The sequence below is a fragment of the Panthera pardus genome, unplaced genomic scaffold (genome assembly GCF_024362965.1).
Source record: "Panthera pardus isolate Hobbes unplaced genomic scaffold, ASM2436296v1 HiC_scaffold_6, whole genome shotgun sequence".
Taxonomy (NCBI): Eukaryota; Metazoa; Chordata; class Mammalia; order Carnivora; family Felidae; genus Panthera; species Panthera pardus.
In genome coordinates, this window is record NW_026526991.1 from 20,738,241 (window position 1) to 20,754,663 (window position 16,423).

General features: G+C 40.7%; 1 protein-coding gene across 6 annotated transcripts in view; it reads right to left on the reverse strand.

Moving 5' to 3' along the window:
- The window catches only part of ANO4 (anoctamin 4), a 418,329-nt gene that overhangs the window by 333,026 nt on the left and 68,880 nt on the right, over nucleotides 1-16,423 (reverse strand). The window contains exon 1 of one of the 6 annotated variants that reach the window (XM_053894724.1): nucleotides 11,162-11,630. The exons of 4 other annotated variants lie outside the window; for them this stretch is intronic. The gene's annotated coding sequence lies outside the window, so the exon portion shown is untranslated. Of the gene's footprint in view, nucleotides 1-10,716; nucleotides 10,844-11,161; nucleotides 11,631-16,423 lie in introns of those variants that run through there. One more of the 6 variants, XM_053894726.1, reaches the window with a different exon arrangement.

Genomic DNA, 16,423 nt, shown 5'->3' on the forward strand with positions numbered 1-16,423 from the left:
ATTCATTCATCCTATGGTGCCTGAAGAACACTCCCATTCCCATCTCATCCCTCAATACCTCTGGAAATATATGAAGGCTAGACAAAAACCTATCATAAAAGGACAAAGTATTTAAACAAAAAATACTATCAAGATATATGAAAAATACTTTAAAAACACTACTTAGATCCATAAAAAGTTTGAGTAAATGGGAACATATACTCTGTTTGGGGAAAGGTTGATTCAATTTCATAAATTCTTAATAAACTAATTTATAAGTTTAACCCTTCCCCAAAAATATGATTTTTTCAGTACTAGATAGTATCTAAAGTTTATACAAGAAAAACAAGCATGTAAGAAGACCCAGGAAAATTCTGGAACAAAGGAAAATAAGAGATGCTAGCCACACCAGATATTAAAACAAACAAAGGCCAGGGGCGGGGGGCCTGGATGGCTCAGTCAGTTGAGCGTCCAACTCTCAATTTCAGCTCAGGTCAGATATCAGGGTCATGGGATTGAGCCCAGCGTTGGGCACTGTGCTGAACTTGGAGCCTGCTTAAGATTCTCTCTCTCTTCCTCTCCGTTTGCCCCTCTCCTGTGCTCATGCTCTCTTTCTAAAATAAAAATGTTTTAAATAAACAAAAAGCTAGAGAAATCAGTAGTGTAGGCTAGCCAACAAACTAACAGTTAACAAAACAGAGCAAACTCCCCAAACAGTTCAAACTGTATAAGGGAATTTAATAGATGATGCTACCCTTTCATGCCACCTCCACCCTGGTCTAAGTAAAGATCATCTTTTTCAAAAATCGACATATGACAGGCAAAGAAAAGATACATCATTAAAAAAATATTTGGGAGCAAGTAGGTAGTTATTGGGAAGAAATAAAATTGAATTTCTATTTCATTACTTAAGTGTGAATAAGAATAAAATCATTCAAATACGAAAAACAAATTGTTGAATTAGTTTTATAATCCCTACATGTTTGGCTTTGTTACTATACAAAATCTATACAGTAATAAGAGAAGTAACATGACAATTTCAATTTCATAAAACTTAAGAATTTCTTATCCCCAAAATACCACAAACAATATCAAAAGGCAGATGACACAATAGGGGGAAATCATAACGGAAATTTTAATTTCTTTAATATATAAAGAGCTCCTAAAAATCAAGAAGACCAAAACTCAAATAAAAGTGTACTCACAAAGAACATTAACAGAATGTTCACAGAAGAGAAAAATATAGGTAAGCACATGAAAAGATGCTCAAACTAAACTATGAGATATTACTTTTCACATAGCAGGTTAGCAAAGATCAAAGTGTTTGCTGGTGGGGGCACCTGGGTGGCTCAGTCAGTTAAGCATCCGGCTCTTGATTTTGGCTCAGGTCATGATCTTGGGGTTTATGTGATCAAGGCCCACACTGGGCTCTGCACTGACAATGCAGAGCCTGCTTGAGATTCTCTCTCTCTCCTTCCCGGAACCTCATGCTCTCTCTCAAAATAAATAAACATTAAATAAAATGTTTGTTGTGGGCTTAGGAATAAGAAAACAGGCATTCTTGTTCAGTGCTTGTGGAAGTATAAATTGGCACACTTCTGTCACTAGGAATTAGGTAGAGTTATCAAAATTTTAAACTCACATGTCCTGTGACCCAGCCATTCTGCTTTTAGAAATCTTTCCTACAAACTAACTGCCAGGTAGCAACTCCTCTCTAACCACCCTGCCCTGGTCTACAGCAATCCCATCTCCTTGGTTATTCCCCCTGGGAAACTGCTAATGACATTATAGCAACAGCCTGCTTAGACCACACACCATCTAAGGAGCAACCATCCCTAAGCCCTCTGTCAGAATCAAAGGAATTTAATCTTAACCGCTGCCACCTTGCTCCTTGTTCTTTTCCATCTCAATTTCTCTTTTCCTGCCAGAAAGTCACTTAATGTGTCTAGTAGGTCCTCCTCCATAGTCCCCTGTGGTCATTCACGTCTCCAATTCCCCTGTTTATATGTCACTGTGATACAGACTTGTAATTCAAGTGAACTGAATAAGCATTTAAGAGTCTGATAGCAAAAACTGAGATCCTTCCAAAAAGCTTCATCATAAAATCATTCATCCAAACATGAAAAAGAAAGCATGATTATGAGCATTAGAAGAAAGTCTGCTAAGGACGTAAATATGTACACACAAACATACATATACATAGGAAAATTCCTCCAAATTCCTAACACTAGAGACAAATAATGGTAACATTAACAACTGCTGGTCAATGTAACCATCTTGCAGGCACTGTGATGAGTGCCTTCCATGTACTATCTCATTTAACACTCAACAGCTCTAACTATGAGGTAGGGGTTGTTAGTTACTCTCATTTTTATAATTGAGGACAATGATATACAAAAAGACTATGCAACCCATCCAAGGCCCAAAGGTGAGTAAGTGGCAGAGCCAGGATGGGAACCGAACTGCCTGTCCCAGAGCCCAAGCTCTCCACCACCAGGAGAGATTTTTCTTTAAATCCAAATTCTTTTAGAAGAAAGGTAGAAAATATTGACCAAAAGTATGCTTGGAATAAAATAGAACATGGATACTGAATTAAAGATCACAAATAGGGTAGGAATTTTTAAAAATTCATAAACTTTTCTTTTTGTTTCAGGACACCACTTCTATTAATGGACTCATCCAGATGTTCTACATTAGGCAGAACCTTTTTTTATAACTGTTGCTCATTGATACATATGTGTCTCACTGGCTTTATGCTTCTTCCCTCCCAAAATGAAATAACTTGCTAAATTTCTTGTATGTTTACTTTCTATATCATCTCATCTCTTCCTAATGAGCTGTGCTCACTGGTGATGTCCATCATTTCCCTGCCCCCCTCCCAGGGCCAGAGCTCCTGAAGCTCAAGCTCTCAGTCTCCCAGAAGAACACTCCAATCCGCTCCCCTCAGACTCAACTGAGAGACTGGTCTATTTCTTTCCTATATTCTTCATCTAAATTCTGACAACTTTACCCTGGAGAAAAATACTCATGAGCTCTGGTGTCCATCTTACTTCTCCTTTAAGTCAATTCAAGAGCTAAATGCCTGATTATAACTTTTGTTCTCAGTACCAATTGTTTCAATACCTGCATTTACCTAGGGGAAAAATCTGTCAAGATTGTGGCTTATGGAGACTAATTAGAAAGTAAAATATCATAACAGCAAGCTATAAAAACAATGCATGGAACAAAATAATTTAAACACAATGAGTAAGTTCAATAAATGGAGAACCTAAATATGAAGATAACAGTAGCATCAACAGTCTTCACTTTCACCATTGTGCATATCACCATCTGACATGCTTTGTGTCTGCTAATGGTGTCTGTTTGCTCCTCCCATTTCTACCCAAATGTTGGCTCTGTGAAAGCAAAATATAGATGGTTTTGTTCACTGTTGTTTGTCTAGTGCCCAGAACTATGCCTGAAGCATAGTAAGTGCATAATAAGCACTTGTTTAGTGAGTGAGCAAATGACGTGAGCTTCTTTTCTACCTCTAATCTCTCACTGAAAATCTATTTGCTTTCATGCTCTGGCCAAGGTATCTAGAGACTGTCCAACTCCATCTTCTTAGGTTACAATCAAGGTGGAGAGACATCTGACCAGGTCCAATTCTCAGATGCGCAAAACTTAACTTACCAGTCCCTAAACCTATGTTCCCCAATTCTTTTAGAGAAAAGAAAAGTAGGAAAAGGCACAACAGAAATCATACCTTGGGGATGAATGGAATTGATTACAGATAGAAGTTTCTAATAAGCTACTTTTTCACATATATGAACATAGCTTATCCATGCATATATACACTGATTTATAAAATGATTATATTCTTTGTAAATAGCACTAAGCTAATTGCCAAAGAAAAAGAAACAGAAGTTATGGGCAATAAAGCACCAAAGGACCGTGGGATTATTTACACTCTGGACAGTATTTTCACAGGAACTTCAGTGACCTCCATCCTAAATTCTCTCTAGGTCTAAACTGATTGATTTAGATTAGATTTCCTGGCTTCATTTCCTTGTGATGACTCTGAATGTCAAAGTATACCCTCAAGGGTAAACAGGCTGGGTGAGAAGCAAACGTCTTATGTGCTTATGTACTGAGCAACTGCTCTCCTTCCCTGAACATAGACTTCTGATTAATTAAACCTGAGGAGGGGCGCCTGGGTGGCTCAGTCGGTTGAGTGTCCGACTTCAGCTCAGGTCACGATCTCGCGGTCCGTGAGTTCGAGCCCCGCGTCGGGCTCTGGGCTGATGGCTCAGAGCCTGGAGTCTGCTTCCGATTCTGTGTCTCCCTCTCTCTCTGCTCCTCCCCTGTTCATGCTCTGTCTCTCTATCTCAAAAATAAATAAACGTTAAAAAAAAATTTAAAAAAAAATTAAACCTGAGGAGAGATTCCTTTTTGGCTTTATCCAGATCCTATTAATTATCTCCCATCTTTCAGAAATAATAAACTGCCACTTACTTCTTCTGAATACCATCCCCATCTCCACCCAAGGGTCCCTGGACTTTCTCTGCCTTTTCCATTTCCCTCCGACCACCACTCCCCAAGCCATCTTCTTGTTGACCACACCATCAATCTCTAAGTCCTTTTTTGTTTTTAAATGTTCACTTATTGAGAGAGAGACAGAGAGAGAGAGACAGAGAGAGAGAGAGAGAGAGAGAGAGAGAGAGAGAGAATGTGAGCAGGGGAGGAGCAGAGAGAAGGAGAGAAAGAATCCCAAGCAGGCTCCACACTGTCAGCACAGAGCCCAAGTGGGGCCAGAACTCACAAAACATGAGATCATGACCTGAGCCAAAACCAAGAGTCAGATGCTTAACCAAATGAGCTACTCAGGCACCCCAGATCTCTAAGTTCTTGCTCAAGCCAGTTACTCTGTCCCTCTGTAAACCCAGCTCCCTTACCTCAGCTGCACATCTACAGCCTATTAGAATCTCTGTAATCATCTGCCTTGTAACCAGATCGTTTACACATGACACAAATCCTTACTAGTTTCTGGCTTTTTAAAAAATCTTGCATTCTTGGGGACCTAACACAATGCTTTGCTTATAGAAGGCACTTAATAAATTCTAGTTGTTTACTTTGTTGAAACTCTTTTGGAGACAAACATTTTCTGGGGGTTTTCTAATAGACTCCATCAGGATGACTGCCTATCTCTTTATCCTTCTCAGTATAATTCACAGTCAGATTATTTTGAAAAATTAATTTCTCTACATAGAGCAGTAGCTACCAAAACCAGCACCATAGGTTTTATATGGTGATTCCCAGTCTAGCTTGTTCAAGGATTACTGGGTATTTGCTATTGGTATCTGCAGTCACTAAACTATGCCTTGGGATATAGAGATGAAAATATAGTCCTTGTCCTCAAGGAACAAAATGTCTATTTGGGAAAGAGAACCAATAGACAAACAATCACAGTACAGTCTATAAAATCCTATGAGATCTTTGTACTAAGGGATATAAGAGGATAGACATGATCTACCTACCTCAGCTTTGCATGACAGAGGTTAGTAAAGGTGTTAAGTATCACAGAGCTTCCTTAAGAGATGATATCTGAACCTGCCTTGAAAGTTAGTCTGAAGACAGCAGAGACATTTCAGTGGAACCAGCATATGCAAAGGCACCGAGGCAAATGAGAGCACTGCAAATGGTTTGATACTTCTAAAAAAATTCCACAGGAGCTGCAGAGCAAGAGGACAAACAAGCAAACAAGGGCTGTATGTAATAATGGGCTTGCCATGCAAGGCCAAGGGATTTGACTTTAACCGGCAATTAGTTCCACAAACACCTTGCTATCTAGACTACACATTTAGGATTTCCAGAGAATAGCTAATTTTTTTCCAAAGAAGGAAACAATCATTTTGTGAATCATAACAGTATAAACAAGTTTAGCCAATCAATCTCTTTTTTTCAGTCAGGTAACAGAACAGAAGCTAAGAATATTATTTTGAAAACTGGAAGATACATGTTGCAATGACAGCAAAGGTGCCTTTGTGGGGAAAGAACTTGTCAGTGGAATACTCCCAGGCAGAAACTGACCAAGCAAATGGCTTTTCAAATAGATTGAGAAACCATGTGAAACAGTAACATCACTGGCTGAGAATCAAGACAAACTCCATGAAGCATAACTACACTCTGAACACTCTCAGCAATGGTGGCATCCAGCTGTTTCATCACTGGATCCCTGCTGCTTGGCATATGGATGGACATAATAGGTGCTCAATATGTATTAGGTGAATGAATGGATGAAAGAATCCATCTATAAATATATCAACCCCTCTACAAAACTGATCATCAGTCAAATAGTTGAAATGCCAGGGGAAAAAATAACTGAGCATAATGTTTGTAAAATTCTTGAAATGTTCATAAGAAAAGCAAAACTTCAATATAAAAAAATGCATTTCTACACAAGCATGAACAAATTACCATAAACATTGGCTTGATGTGACTCACTCTGACTGGTACAGCCACGTAATCTGCATGAAATGAACCCAGAAATAATGGACACCAGTGAGTTGGATGCCACAAAGCAGTTTTGTGAGCAATGAATGACACAGTAAGTGTCAGCTGTGTATTGTGGAAAGGGTCCCACACCAGGAACAGAACAAGGGATCTGAGTAAATCCATGCACACTGCACTGAAATGTCTTCCCAGGTGCTAACCAGGTCTCCAACCCTGGGGAGGACATTTAACTTCCCTGAGAGTCAACTTCCTTATATAGGAAATGAGAGGGTTGATAACACATGCCTTAAGTTCCTTTTCTATGGTTAGGAGGAACATTTCAAAATGTCCCAGGGTAATCAGGCAGTAGTCATACACACAGGAGCTCTGTTCATGAAGGCTCACCATTATCACACTTTTCTGAATCTGATGTTCCCGTCATGGTTATAGTTCCAGGGAAGGTTATCAAGGGCATGTATAGCCCACCTCCTAAGAATGTCTAATCTGGATCCATTGCCTTAAAAATTACCATCCATCTAGTAAAAAATAGAGGTAAAATAACAGTTCATAATTTTCAATGGCTGGGGGAACCCAATGAGATTATCTGGCCCAAGCCCAAGGGAGCTGTTAGGAGTAGGAGTCTCACAGCAGTTGGTGCCTGAGGTTGCACTGGAACCCTGGGGTCCTGAAGACATCCCACTGTGACTAGCTGTCTTCTGTCTCCACTCATTCCCTCTGACACTCACAGGAGGTCCCCAGTGGGAGACCAACAGGAAAAATGTAAGTAAGTAAATTCCTACTGCATGACAGTATGTCTGTTTTCTATAAGAATGGCTGCTGGTTCACACAAGCCGAAAGAAAGGCCACTCAGCAGATGCCTAATTAAGGGTCAAGGATTTCTATTAGAGACGAGGTCCACAAAACGCGTTATTATTTGTTTTTAACAATTTCTTGGATCTTCAGACTTAAGGGCCAACAGCTTGACTGGAGAATTGAATGCTACATAAAGGGAAGAATTTCCCCTTTCGTCTTACATTATTTTGGGGCTGTGATTTGGTTCTGCTCCAAAATTCTGCCATCTCCCTCTACCACCCAAGAGATATAACTTGCAACATAAACATTTATGACAGTCTGGCTAGATTATTATGCTACTGAGGACATGATTTTTTTTTCCTGCAAAGCTGTCTAGTGACTATAGTCCTAAATGAATTCAATAGGGAAGCACAGATCAAAAATGCAACATTCAACACAGCTCATGAAGCATTTCTCCTATTTTATACAATGTAAGTTGCCAACTGAATAGCAAGTTCCTTTCAAAGTAGATCACCATAGCTGGTGTTAGAAGTGGTCTTGAATCTCTGTTAAAGAACAGTCCTCTCCCTAAGCAGCTTTATGTGGGAGTTGTACATTCCTCTTCTTTTCCTCTGTTTAAAAAAAAAGGCTCATGGAGACATGCATGGTAAAGGGACTATATTAATTGTACTGGAAAAAGCAACAGAAAAAAAATCAGCCAACATCCTTAATGATATGGTTCATCGAATTCCCCCACACCCCCAAAAAAAGGCTGTGTTATAGAATCAAAGTTTTTACTTTGTAAAAATAGACACCATCAACTCCCCCTCTAAATACAAAGACCTTTTGGGTAGTAAACATGTCAAGATTTGAGGGCAGTCCAACCTAGACAGATCTAGAATGTCATTAATTAAAATGCAAAACTGATTCTATTTCTAGTCCTGGTAATCAACTATGGAAAACAGTTTCAATGACAAGAATGCCTGTAGAAGCATGAGGTTATATTTGTATTAATGGGGGCAATTTCTTCCCTCTGAACACTGAAGTTCAGCTACTAAACAAGAAGCTGTAACCAACTCTTCATTAGTTGTCAATTTTCACTGCCTGAGTTTCTAAGCATACACATATGAGTGCTCACATATAGCAACATATATAAAGCAGAAGTAGGAAAGAACACAGAGAGGAGCAGGATAAAAATGGAATACTGATTTACAGTAGAAGCTGCAGATTTCAAATTAAACCACCCCCGAAAGAAACAGTAAGAGCACGGGTTTTAAGGATGGCTGTAATTAACAAGTGTGAAAAATGAATAAGTGCATCTACACCAATGTAGGTGCTTCTAGACCTATTTCAAATAACTACAATTTGCCAGAGTGGCAAGCAAAACCAGATGCAAGGTACAGCAGCTGAATCAACACACAAATAAAATGTTGTGGTGACTTCATCACCAGAGGCTACTGGCTCCACTCAGCACAGCTTTTATCAGTTTTTCCTGCTGTAGTTTTCTATGCTGCCTTCAGAGACCCTGCAAAGGAATTAACATGACACCATGCTGTGAGACAAGGAAATGCTGTAGAATTCTCCCAATTCAAAGAAATTCCCAAAGGCGTTATCTGGAGGAGGGGTGTGAGAAGTGGGGAAATCCCTACAATAACAACAACAACAAAAAAAAGCTAGCTAGAGAATGGTAAGCAATAGCTTAGGAATTTTGTTTCAGTCCTCTAAATGAGCATGCTATAACTATTAAAAGTATATTCACATAACAGTCCTAAGTAAACATTTGTGTATATACTTGCATATACCACACACACACACACACACACACACACACTTCTGACTGTATAGGCAAACATTCTGTTCAGCAAGATAAAGAAGCCTAAGGAATTCTCTTCTCTCAAAGCTGAAGTTGCTACTAATTAAAAGGAAATATATTTTTTCCAATGCATGCAAAATTGCTTGCAGTGTGAAATGCAGAGTCTATTTCCTTGACATACAAGCCGATTCTAACGCTTCCCATCTTGAGTACCTCAGGCTGTGTTGCCAAGCACCTGATAAAAATCCTTGCAATTGGAGGAATAAAAGAATAAGCAAGGTAAGAAAACACCGTTAAGGATGTAAGTAAACAAGTAAGAATGAAAGAATGATTCAAGGAAGCAGAGAAGTCTACCAGTCAGATTACAACATTGCTATGAGCTATAACTGAGTGTAGGAAAGAATGGATATTAGAAGAGCTAATCCAAACAATGCCAAAAGTATTTCAAACATTACTTAAGGATTCAGAGTTTACAGTCTGCGAGGATCCTAATTTTTTGTTGTGTTGCTGTTAACCTATTTGCTGGTTTCACTCTGAAACTGGACTGTCACATAAACATCTACAGATTCTTGCTCTTTATTTAAATGTATGCTTTCATATAAGAACCCTCCACCAAATGTATCTACTTTGAACCCAGGGAACAGAATGAAAGCATATGCCTGATGTCATCACCACTATTTTAAGAAAAATCCACACAGGCAGTAGAAATAAAAGTGGTGAGAATGAGTAAGACAGTTGAGGAACTTTATATTCCAATTCCCAATCAACAGGGGAAAGACCAGAAATTTCACCCCACCTTTTTTCTCTCATTTGTTACCAAAAAAATCACATTTATTAGTGCAGTATCTTACAAATCACAGGCTGAATTACATTTGATCAGAACCCTCCCTAGAGTGAAATGGACCAGAATTAGAAATCCCATACAAAAATCAAATAAGACAACCCATCTTCCAGCCCAAGCTGGAAAAGAACTAAGCAGAAACACCACTGCGAAGCTTATTCTCTAGAATGCCAAAATAATTCAACACACCTGCTACCAAAAACAAAAAGAGAAGGGACATCTCCCTGTGAAGAGAGGTACTCAGTCAACCACCAGTGAGATCTATACCAAATGTTCTCGGTTTCCTTTGGGCTACAGGAGGCAGCAAGCCAGTAATAGACCTCAAGTTGTGTTTCTGTCTGCAGCAAGGCTCAGGAGACCAGGTGAAAAATTAGGACACTATTCTCAGAGTGATGTCCTGGAATAAACAATCTGCCTGTGGATGCTGCAACACACATGTTCTTCCTCGGAAACCTGCTTATTTTCACTTAAAAAAGTCTAACCATTCCAGTAGCCTCAAACCATTTTCTCTCCCAGCAGGAGGATGAAACTGTGTTGCCAACTCAAAAATGTTCCTGTCATCACTGCCCCACCAGCCTCTGAAAAGGATGTAAAATATGGTTTGCTAAGCAGGCACCCTGAGATTCCAAAGGAAAAAGGAAGCAATGAGGTCATGAATCACTCCATCCGCCAGTGCAGGATTCCTCCCGCCGCGAATGTTACTGCCCAAGTTGTGAAGCCCACAAAACACAGGGCCGGTCTGGACTCTCGGGGGGCAGGTGCTCCAAGCGCCACTGCCCATGGCAGACTCCGACATAACTCACGCGGGTGCTGTCTTCACCTGGAAAGATGGAATAGTTTGCTATGTGGGCCGCCCAGCCCCGGCCCTTCGGGATTCTGAGAGTGAACCTCAGCACACCAAGGATTCATCTTGCCCAAATTTGTCAGTCACCCTCCACAGATTCCCTGCACACTGCTGCAGTTTACCAGCGTGAACACATTCCCCTGGCTGCCGCTTCAAGGACAAAGAGAGAGTGCTTATGTTTCCATCAGAGCTGAGAAGCTCAGGTTTATGAAAAAAAGAAAAAGAAAGAAAGAAAGAAAAACCGTCCAGACAAATGAGCCCTGGCATTTTAGTTCTCTGGTTCACCCCAGACAACGGATCCATGAAAAAAGGAGAAACGCAGAGAGAAGGTCACTAAAGCTTAGCTGGGAAGAGAGGGAGCAAGCGAGCAAGAGCCTTCAGTTCACTGCAGCAGAGCAGCTCATTCAATGCAAGCACTTACCATAAAAATAGAAAGAGTCAAAAGAAGGAGAAGGGATCCTTCCTCAGTCTTAGGCAGAAAGAAATCCAGGCAAGTGCCTCGGGATGAGGCCAGCAAAGTGATGAAAGACGATAAAACCACCACACACAAGTCCGTTTCAGCCTCCCCTCGGCCCGCATGCAGTTGTTTGTGCTGTAAAAACCCTGAGAAGTCTGGAGCAGGACTCTCCCGAGAGCGAGCTGGAGTGAAAGCAGCCTGGTGGATTTCACCGCCAGCTCAGAGCATCACGCCCAGGACTTGTCCTCCCCCGGGTGAAGGGGCGTCACGGTCGGGGGTGGCTGGGCACCAGGCTGGGGTTGGGAACGTGGGAAGAGGGGAGGAAAGGAGCTTCTTTGGAGTGGAAGGAACTGCCCGTGAGAATATCAGTATTCCATATCAGTTATTGCCGGCGACCAATCAGCCCAGCCAGCGAGAACCCTGTCAGTGTGACAAGAGCATCAGAGACAGTGGGTTGAGAGACACAGGACAGCCCCCTGCCTCCAACAGAACTTTGGCAGGGTTGGCATCTCACTCTCCATTCAGTTGCTGATAATATTTGCTTGTTATTAAAAACAAGCTCCAAAGCCCCATAGTGACACCAGAAGGCTCAGGAAGTTTTCCTACGCATCCCACGGTATCTCTGCAAGAAGCCAGACTTGGAACCCACCCTAAATGAGGTCTGCTGGCATCTCCAGACCAGACAGCCTGATACTGGGCATGGAGAGATCACCCTGAGTACAGTAGAAGCACTTTGGACGTAAGCTTCTTTATGGCCAAGGCACAGGATGTGAGGACCAGGCACTAGTCTCCCTATTTCACAAGTGAGAAATTGAGGCAGAAAAGGGTTAAAGGTCTCTCCAGAAATTTGTCCCTTAGCTTTATCATTTTCTTGTGCACTATATATGCACAGGAGTCGTTGTCAGAGATGAATTTATCAAGACAGCTAAGAGTTCCTTTTGAGGTCTCTTAAGTCACCCGTAAGACAGGGAAAATGTGGTTTTGGGCATACAAACCTGTACAAAAGTTCACAGGCACACTGAAGTATGCGAAATTGTGCCAGACTAATAGAAGAGGCACAGGAGCTAGGGTGCCTGGGTGGCTCAGTTAGTTAAGCATCTGACTTCAGCTCAGGTCATGATCTCACAGTTCATGGGTTCAAGGCCCTCATCGGGCTCTGTGCTGACAGCTCAGAGCCTGGAACCTGCTTCGGATTCTGTGTCTCCCTCTCTCTCTGCTCCTTCCTCCCTCCCTCTCTCCCTTTCTCTCAAAAATAAATAAAAATGTTTTTAAAAAATTTTAAAAAAAAAAAGAAGAGGCAAAGGAGTGAATCCCTTCGTGGTGACTAGAGACTAGAGAAAGTGACACTTTTCCTTCTTGCCTTTTTCCCCATTCTAACAATGAGCCTAAAAACTTAGCACATATATCTGAATTAATCTGTTTTTGGTCATGACAGTTAAATTAGATAGGGGCATAGGTTCTAAGGTTAAATGCCAGTCAAACTGAACTCCACACTAAAACTTCAGAACTTTTGAATCTGGGGAGACAGTCTTGGGTAACCTTTTTATCTCTAGAAAAGATGAATTCCCTTGCACTAGCCAAGAGTTAATGGAAAGATACAAATGCTTCTAGGTTTGTTTTTCAGATGGCTTACATGATATAGAGTTTTTAATTTTAGTTCTGTCTTTACCTAGAAGTTGAAGTATTATTTGGATACTACTTTGGTGTAATTTCTACCCAGAGGCAAACTACTTTGGGGGACCTGAATACCACAGCTTAAAAGGAAGGGCTGGGCTCCAAGGAAGCAGTTAACTCATTACCCAAATGAGTCACAGCAGGAGGCCATAAAAATGTTCCACAAAAGATGAACATTAGAAAATGAAATTTTTGAGAAGAAGTATGGTTTGCCAGGGTAGTCCTATGTACATTAAATAAGGAAAACCTGGGACACAGAGTCCCAAATTCAGTTTCATTACTCACTTCAGTTCAACCAGCAAACATTTAAAGAACAGCCAACCATGTTTCAGAGCTACAGAGATCCAAGTGGCAGACCCTGCCTGCCTTCAAGAAGTTTATAGTCTCCTGGGCCAATTTAAATCTTCTTTTCGATGTTTCAACACCGTGGTTCTGGCCAAGACTGAAAATGTTCTATTTGAATGTCCCTTGAATAAAAAGCCAAGCCATGAGTTGGACTCTGGACTCAAAGTTCTATATTTGCCTAACAAGGTGTTTTCCATAACCAAACCTTGGGAAATATAAATGTACACATTATTTTTTTAATCTCATTAAAACATGAAAAGGTTTTTAAACTAAATGTTTGCTTTTATCAGCATCAACAGCTTCTGACACTGCAAAAACATGGGCAGCATAACAAAGAATATATTTAATAAGGGAATATTATTTAAAGCTCACAAAGTAATTGAGATTAATACTGTTTATGGAACAGGTTCAATACCTTGAATATACAGAGTGATAATGAAGCATGAAAATGATAAAACTGCAGAAGTACAAATTACTTAGATTAAATAATTGCACATCTATGTAGCAATTAGGTCAATGAAAACGGGTACTTCAGTCACTTACTCTAATGCAATTAATTTTTTAAAGTTTGGCCACTTCTCCACCCCTCCCTCCTGAAAAGACAAGAGAACCACCTTACATTCCACATAGCAACAAACGCCCACTGAATTTTGTAAAGGACAAAATATCCAAGTCAAATAAACTTGGGACAATTTCTGGGACTATATTTTGCTCCCTGGTATAACACCAGTATTTAATGCATAAAAGGTTCTCAATAAATGAGATGTGGCCAAATGTTAGACGGCTATTTGACTGGCCAAAATAATTTACCTAAAGTTATACAACAGCATGATTTAACACTTCTTTTTGAAGACTAGAAGGTAATTTGAATTATGTACCTATACCTGTCACTTGTTTTAAAACAAAAAAAAAAAAAGAGGGGCACCTGGGTGACTTAGTTGGTTAAGCGTCCAACTCTGGCTCAGGTCATGATCTCACAGTTCATGAGCTCGAGCCCCAGGTCGGGCTCTGTGCTGACAGCACAGAGCCTGTAGCCTGCTTCAGATTCTGTGTCTCCCTCTCTTTCTGTCCCTCCCTGTTCGTACTGCATTGCTCGCACGCTTTCTCTCTCTCAACAATAAACATTTAAAAAAAATTTAATAAATAAGAAAAAAAGATAGTTTTAGTAAATTTGCTTCAGAAAAGCATGCTGACAGTTTTATAAAGTCTGAAAGACAAGGATTTGTAAAGCTCCATCTTTCAATGCCGAAATGATTCTACTTTCTGTAATCAGCCTGAAGAGACAAAGTAAAAATACACCTATTTTCTAGATCATCAAGAGGGTACATGGCCTTATACTTCCATTTTTAAAAAGTTTTTTTAAATGTTTATTTATTTTTGAGAGAAACAGAGCATGAGCGGGGTAGGGGCAGAGAGAGAAGGAGACACAGAATCAAACCAGGCTCCAGGCTCTGAGCTGTCAGCACAGAGCCCGACGTGGGGCTCAAACTCACGAACCGTGAGATCATGACCTGAGCCAAAGTCGGACGCTTAACCCACTGAACCACCCAGGCACCCGCATATACTTCCATTTTTGACATCAGGATCTATTAATGGAGATATGAGAATCAAGAAATTTTAAGGAACATGCTGCCAACCAATGGTTTTAAAAACAAAGTCAAAATCTCCCTAAAGGAAAAGCTTGTCTCTGCCCTAACTTCTATCAACCAGTATCTAAAGAAACTAATATATACTGAACCCTACCTTGTGCCAGACTTTTTTCAAGTGGCCTCACATGTCTCAGCCTTCACAGCACTCCCAGAACACAAATAGGATTATGTTCACTGCAGTAACTGGGGCTCAGAGAGGTTGAAGGTGCTTGCCCAGGTGGCAATACCAGTATATGAACAACCAGGACAGCCTCAAAATGCCTCTCTTCTCCGTGGAAACACAGGACTTGGACATAGAAGAGGACCCCAAAACCTTTTGAAGGTTTTTTTTTGTTTTTTTGTTTTGTGTGTGTGTGTTTTAATATTTATTTTTGAAAGAGAGTGTGCCAGAGCACAAGCAGGGGAGAGGTGGGGGGAGAGGGGATGGGACAGAGGATCTGCAGTGGCTCTGGGCTGACAGACAGCCAATGTATAGCTCAAATTCAAGAACTGTGAGATCATAACTTGAACCAAAGTCAGACACTCAACCAACTGAGCCACCCAGGCACCCCTGTGTTTTGTTTTTTGCTGTTGTTTTAAGAGAGAGAGCTAGAAGGTAAGGGGCAGAGGGAGAGAAGGAATCTTAAGCAGGCTCCACACCCAGCATGGAGCCCCAATACAGGGCTCAATCTCACTACCCTGAGAGCATGACCTGAGCAGAAACAGAGTCAGACACTTAATGGACTGAGCCACCCAAACGCCCCCAAAATCTTTTTGACTAAGCATGTCAGATTACCTGAGGACTCTTCCCACAGTGTTACATGAATTTGGGTGAAGTAGGAATGAGGCAAATCCATATTAAAGAAGAAACACTCATTTTTACCTCAGATTAAATTTAACCCTTTATACAACAGAAATGAATTCTTGATGCTTGTAATTTGAAGAGCAAGCAGTTGGTATTTGTTGGTTTCTTTTTCCTAACTCTACCTTACATTACATTTAAAGTCAGGATGAGTGATCCCTAATTACTAGAAGAGTGGAGAGGATCCCAGAAAAGTGTGGGATTAGACATAAGCACTGCAGTGTAATCCCTTGTCTAATACCTAAGCTCTCCTTCAGCATGAAATGAAGGGAGAATAGGTTGCCCTGCCAATGTTTCCCTATCAGAGGTCACTCGATGAGTGAGAGTAATTTCCCCAAAGTGCTTAGTAGGCAGGCTTTCAAATAGGCAACAGTTCCAAATACATAAAAGGTAAATAATCTGCAATACATATAGTCATCACATCCAAGCCTTCAAAACTGTGTTTACACTCAGCATTTCTCAGCCAGAAGAATCCTATGGGGTCAACAATCACATCACACAAAAAGGATCCTTAAGATCACAGACCTAAACTTCTTCTCTCCTTCTTGAGGATAGAAAACTACATCAATGGTTAGCTTGAAGAGTCAGAACTGGGCTGAATCTGGGGAGAGCAAGGGGTGTGTGTGTGTGTGTGTGTGTGTGTGTGTGTGTGTGTGTCTGTGTGTGTGTGTGTGTGTACTAATGGAAAACCAACCAGTGTATGCATCCAAAATCCAA